This window comes from Penaeus monodon, chromosome 7 (genome assembly GCF_015228065.2).
Source record: "Penaeus monodon isolate SGIC_2016 chromosome 7, NSTDA_Pmon_1, whole genome shotgun sequence".
NCBI lineage: Eukaryota > Metazoa > Arthropoda > Malacostraca > Decapoda > Penaeidae > Penaeus > Penaeus monodon.
In genome coordinates this window covers 50,811,860-50,819,359 of record NC_051392.1, presented here as the reverse complement: position 1 = coordinate 50,819,359, position 7,500 = coordinate 50,811,860, and positions in this window count along the sequence as shown.

The window sequence follows — 7,500 nt, the reverse complement described above, 5'->3', positions numbered from 1 at the left end:
AAGGTGAGCGGGAGGGAGGAGGGGGGGGAGGTAGGCGAGGGAGGGGGTGGGGGGGAGGGGATGCATATGCGTATGGGGGAGGAAAAGAGAGGAAGAGGGGAAGAGGAAAAAGAAGGGGAAAAGGGGGGGGAAAGGAAAAGAGAGGAAGGGGGGGAAGACGAAAAAAGAGAGGGAATAGGGGAAGAGAAAAAGAGAGGAAGAGGTAAGGGGAAAAGAGACATAGAGGGGAAGAGGAAAATGAGAGGAAGAAGGGAAGAGGGAAAGGAGAGAAAGAGGAGAAGAAGAAAAGAGAGGAAGATTGGAAGAGGAAAATTAGAGGAAATAGGGGAAGAGGAAATAGAGGAAAAGGAGAGGAGGAAAAATATAGCAAAAAGAGGAAGAGGAAAAGACAGGAATAGAGTAAGAGGGAAAGAGTCGAAGAAGGGGAGAGGAAAAGATAGGAAGGGGGGAAGAGGAAAAAGAGAGTAAATAAGGAATAGGAAAAGAGACGATGAGGAGAAGAGCAAAAGAGGAAGAGGGGAAGATGGAAAAGAGAAGGAGGAAGGGAGAGTGAGAGATAGATAAACAGACTGATAGAGTGAGAGAGGCAGAAACACAAAGAGATTACGTTACATACATACATAAATACATATATGCATACATGCATATTTACCTATCTATCTGTCTATATTTGTTATGTATATGTGCGTGTGTACATGCATCTATGTGTGTACAAGTACACACACACACACACACACACACACACACACACACACACACACACACACACACACACACACACACACACACACACACACACACACACACACACACACACACACACACACACACACACACACACACACATGATTGTGTATGATTTGTTTGTATGATTGTGGGTTTGCCTCTTTTTCCCTTTCTCTCTATATAAAGGTTCTTTCTCTCTCCATCTCTCTCTTTCTTTCTTTTTTCCTTTTATTCTCTCTCTCTCTCTCTCTCTCTTTCTTTCTTTCTTTTATTCTCTCTCTCTCTCTCTCTCTCTCTCTCTCTCTCTCTCTCTCTCTCTCTCTCTCTGTCAATAATATACACCATACACGCACAAACACACACATTGACAGATAGATACATACATACACAGGCAGATAGGAGGCGGATAAACAGAGCTAAATAGATAGACAAATAGATAAATAGATAGGTAGAGTGACGGGAATAAGAGATACGATAAGAAGCAAAGGTGATTAAAGAATAAAAGTAATAAAGTGCGTTAAGTAATGATAACCTGATGAAAGATGGGAGAGCGAAAAAGAAGAGATGGGGTAAGGGGAATAATAATATATATATATATATATATATATATAATATATATATATATATATATATATATAATATATATATATATATATATATATATATATATATAAAGAGACGGTGACGAAATTAAGCTGTGAAGGGGAAGAAAGAAAAGAGAAAGAAAGAGAGAGATAAAAATAAATAAATAAATAATCAAAAGAAAAACAAAGGCAAATAAACTACAGACAAATAAAGTACGGCGACAAAAACAAAGACAAAATAAAGTACAGTATCAAAAAAAAAAAAAAAAACAAAATAAATAAATAAACAGATAAATAAAAAGGAAATCAAATAAAGTGACCCACAAAAGAGAGATGATAAATTGTTTAGACGAAGTTGTCTATGGGTTAAGATATTAATCCAGCGGTCGCCTTCCCGCGGGGTTATTTCTAATTAGGTTATCCCTGTCAGGTTGTGTGTAGAGAGCGCGGGCTAATTTGCTTTATGTCACCTTTGTTTAAGCTGTCGAGGGCAAAACCCGGTTTCCGTTTAGTCTCCCATTTTAGCCATGAATTCCAGATAAGTTGTTATTATTTATTTGTCATTTACGTTCAATATCGCTTGTTGGTGTTCTTGTCTATATAATGAATTGTTGTCTGGCGAGGTCAGTGTTATTTCCGTGGCATGATTGAAGGGACATGACTAAAGGGAGCATGTCTCAGACTGTGCTCCCGAGGGTACTTTCTTTCAACCCTTTTACAACACCTACACACAAAGGCATACGCGTGTGTGCCTCTAAGCTCTCCCTTCCCCTCTAACTCACTCCCTTCCGCACACACACATACAGTCGCACTCGCACTCAATCACACACTCACACACTCTCATATATATATATATATATATATATATATATATATATATATATATATATATATATATGTGTGTGTGTGTGTGTGTGTGTGTGTGTGTGTGTGTGTGTGTGTGTGTGTGTGTGTGTGTGTGTGTATCAGAGAATTCTATCTATATTTCTGCATGTATGTACATACCCACACTATTTCATCTGAGAGTGAGAAAAGAAGACAACTTGATATGCAAATAGAAAGACTATTGCAGTGGTCGTTCCTTTCCATACACGACCCTGGCCCACCGTCAAGCATAACCCATGACTACAGTGATGGTCTATAGTTCTACACTCATTAGGTCCATAAAAAAACACTCTAGCAAGTCCTGCAGTTGTACTGATTCCATTCTTTGTTGATTTTCTTTTGTTGAGAATTGGGAAACCTTAGAATTATGTTAAGTTTAAACAGGTTACTTTCCTAATACATCTCAAGGTCTTGTTTTATGCCAAGAACACACAATTAAATAAAAAAAAGGCAATTACAAAACTAAAAAGGGATTTATTACCAATATATCTGATAGCAAGGCATTGCATAAACCTATAAACTGCCTACCCAATAAACTCCTTTCATTTTCTATATGTGTACACATATCCTCAAGATTGTACCCCCCTACATTGGGAACCACTGGACTATTGAAAAGAGACTAATAATATCATACACCTCGGGTCTGAGAAATATGAAACGAAAACACCTTTTGTTCCATTGTGAAGCGGATCCAATTTGACTTACAAGAAGCTCCAGCGTGTCAGATGCAACGTGGCAGACACAGCAACACGGTGGATGCAACAGAACAGCTTATGCAACATCCTGTAACGTGTGTGGAGTTATAATATAGGCGTAACAGTTGTGAAAATTTGTGTATTGTTCAGGTATACTCGCTTACGTACGCGCATATACTGACAATAAACGAGAGAGACACGTGAATGGAGATAAAAAGACAAACAGACATGAAGATGTAATATTAAGTGAATATGTAGACTCACACAGCTATATAATAATGACTAGAATATCTCCTATCCAACGTACACACATATAAATACACATAAAACACTCCCCTTCACACACACACACACACACACACACACACACACACAAAGCACGCCCCCCCCCCCCTCCCTTTCCACACACAGAGAGCATACATCCGCGTTTGTGAATATTCAGACATGTATATTGAATTAGCTCAGCCAAGCCTTCCTTCGTACACAACAGCATAAAAATGAATTACAACTTTTAAACTATTTTGGCGGGAGTGGCGATTCAATTACATTTATTCCCACGTGTTTCAAACAGCCACTCAACCGTCGCGCGTAACGGAAAATATTTTGAATATTTTTTTTTTCTTTTACCTTTTTTTTGCTTTGTCATCTCATCTGCACTAATTTTAAAAAGACTTGCTATATGGCGATTCTCCATTAAGCGTGATCTCTAGTACAGAAAAAATGAGAGAAAAAAATATTTTTGCCTTTTTTGCGTCCGCCAAAATTTCATTTTCACATCCGGAAGAGGAAAATGAAAAAGGCGATTTTATAGAAAAGGGAGGAAGAAGAAGAGACATCCAAAGAGAACACGATAAAATGGGGAGATGAAGCAAAGAAGAGGAAGTACAAGATAAAAAGAGAATAAAGAACGGAAGGAGAGACGAAGAAAGAAAGAGAAAGTCCGAGATTGCTTTGCCAGACCATTAAAACTCTTTGGAGATTTAAGAAGAAAGCATTATTTCCTTCGCATTGACTAAAAAGAAATATACCTACTCCATCCCACTAACATTATCAGCAAATCGTACCTGAACAAACCTCTAATGGAACGATTTTCCGACCATTATACCAAAAAAACTCCCCAAATATTTATTTCTATAATATAATACACTCGATAACCCATCTACTTAGTCGCCATAACTTTCTTCAAAAAGATGGACAAATATAAAGTAAAACTGGGTAGCGCCCCGCCCACTCCACCTCCCCCCCCCGCCCCCCATGGCAACTTATGCTGACATGTTGGCAATAGCGCAGACCCAACGACCTCGTCCCGACGCTCGTTCCGGTCTTGGCTTCGGATTCGGTCTTGCCTTTGAATTGGCGATTATTTTTGTTCGGGTATTTTCGTAGAAATTGTTTTGGGGTATTTTTAGATTCTTCTAGGTAAGCAGATGTAGTTTTATGCTATAGTTTTTCTTCTTCTTCTTATTATTATTATTTTCGTCTGTCTGTTTTGGTTTCTATATCTGTCTCTCACTCATGATATACATATGTATTGCTCGTGTGTGTGGGTCTATGCATGTCTATGTGAGTATTTGTTTCCCGGAAGAAATGAGCGCCAGAGCGGGATTCCACCTGGGCAAAACGAGGCAATATGTAGGATATGTAGCGTACGACAAGCTTTCAACATGTTAGTTCAATACAGCTTTTAACAAGGAGACGTGTTAAGGCATGTGAACAATGTTACTCCCAGGCACCCTCATATCCACACCCAAACCCACAAACACACACACACACACACACACACACACACACACACACACACACACACACACACACACACACACACACACACACACACACACGCACGCACGCACGCACACACACATCTATATTCATAAACTGCATCGACGGTAAGGCACTGAAGGGGAGCTTTGGTCTCTTGGGGAGGTAGAGCTGCCCCCTCGCTCCCAGGATCACTCTGTTGGAGTAACCTGTTGGAGTAACCTGTTGGGGAAGCAGGGATGTGGATATGTCAATGTCAAAAATACATAAAAAAAAAACTATGAGTTATCAAAGGATTAAGCATATTGCATTTATGCATATATGTATATATATACACATATACACATATGTATACATACATACATACATACATATACTGAATATATATATATATATATATATATATATATATATATATATATATATATATATATATATATATATATATATATATATATATATATTTATTTATTTATTTATAAGAGAAAGTGAGAGAGAGAGAGAGAGAGAGAGAGAGAGAGAGAGAGAGAGAGAGAGAGAGAGAGAGAGAGAGAGAGAGAGAGAGAGAGAGAGAGAGAGAGAGAGAGAGAGAGAGAACACTATACAAATAGAAAGATACGAATATAGATAGACAGATATCTGCATACATCACACACACACATATATACAGAAATACCACCTATATATATTAATAAATCTAACACCATACGTCCGCTTTTAACAACCTGATCAAAGAAGTATTAACTGGCTAGAATTACTAAACAAGGTGATACGTTCGCCTCCACTCAAGGCCGACTGAAGAGTATGCTATGAATATCTAGGATGGAAGTTAGGACCTTGAATAGGGCCTGATACTTTAGAATTTTATTTGAACTTTCCCTTTTTTATCATGATCTTGAGTTGCATAAAAAACTTTATCTGTCTTCGTTCTGAAAATGTTCGCCATATCAGAAACACGAGACACTTGTTTGTCTGTCAATATCTATAAATGTATATCTATCTATCTATATACCTATATGCACTACATATAAAGTCTAAAAATTTTGGGATGTTCTGTTTTACATCTATACTCCTCTGGATCTAGCGATTTTTGTACTTTTTCTAACGATGATGACAATGTTGTTATATAGTTTTAGGAGTAATGAATTCGGTAATTACTCTCTTTTGAATTTTCGGCCATTATTATTTACCTTGCGCTTGCTTGAAAGCATAAAGAAATCGGCTTCACAGAAAACATTTACAGGCGATTATTGGGTTTTTTGATTTAGGTGCAACCCTAAGCCAAAAGCGAAAAAGTTCCATTTTTTTTGTTATCAGGAGTATGCAAAGGGGGGTGTTCGGTTTCCCCCTCTGCGCATTTAAATCATTCTCCTAAAGCTTAACCCCCCAGTCCCCTTCAAGCCAGCGGCAAAAAAGGGGAAATCTTTTGGGGAAGAAATCCTACGACCAAAGCGAGGAAGGCTTTCAGATTCGAATTTTGAAAATAAAAGTAGTTTTTCCCAAATACAACAATGTTCCGTCAAACGAAATTCAAGGGCAGGTTCGTAATATATATATATATATATATATATATATATATATATATTATATATATATATATAATATATATATAAAAATTTAATTTTTTTTTTTTTTTTTTTTTTTTTTTTTTTTTTTTTTTTTTTTTTTTTTTTCTTTTTTTTTTTTTACTAGTAAGTTATGAAACAACTAGTGTTTGAGTTCCAAAATATATTATCCTATACTAGTAAGTAACTATTATTGTGTCTGTGAATTATTGCAGTAAACTCAATCGTAAACTTTATTTTAAATATATTCAAAATCTATTATGTTAGTGGTTTAAAGTATCACAATTTGCAAAACCGGGCGTTTTGCACAATACGCAAAAAAGGGAAAAAGGGAAAAAAAGGGTATGTTCTTGGGTTTCTGGTTAGGTAATTTAAATTTTATTTTTTTTTGCAAAAAAAAAAACTGAAAAAATAACGATGTAGATAAATATTCTGGCAAATTTTTGGGGTTTCGCCAAAGTAACGGTTAACTGTGACTCATTCATTTACCGAAGGAGCAACGTATCAAGTAACGAAGTTATAACAACAATAAAAGTAACTCCTAAAATGTAACGTAAACACCACTGTTAACCACACACACACACACACCCCAACACACACACACCAAAAAACCACACACACACACACACACACACACACACACACACACACACACACACACACACACACACACACAATATCGAACGGCCGCGGGCGGTGCCAGACAGCATGGCGCCAAAGAAGTACCAGGCAGTAATTTTCGGTATTTTCTCAATGCATTTAGGCGTTAATGGGAAAAAATGAAACTGAATTTTTGTTTTTTCAAATTGATCTCTTAGGTATGCATTTTTAAACGTATTTCCCCAAATTCCTTCCTTTCTCCCTTTCGTTTTCTTTTTTACATATTATCTTAATCTTCATATTCCTCACTACATTTCGTACTTCCAATCTTTAAATTTCTCTTTCTCTTCATGCCTCCTTCTCCCACCCCTTCCTATAACCCTCTTTAGTTTTTCTTTCTAATTCGCCATTTTCCATACATGCTGACATTTATTATTTTCTTATTTCATTAATTAATTTATTTTTACGTGTCTCCCCTTTTCACACAATTCTACCTTCCCTTTTTTTCAGTAGGATTTTTTTTTCCCCCATTTTTTTTTATGTTTTTTCCGAACGCTTTGTTTTGCTTTTTTTCTCTTGCGGTTTAGACTTTTTAATGATAATCTTTATATATTTGTTCTTTTCTTGACAAACGATTTTTTGTAGGCGTTAGTTTTGCTTTATCGTTTTATTTCTGGTACACAG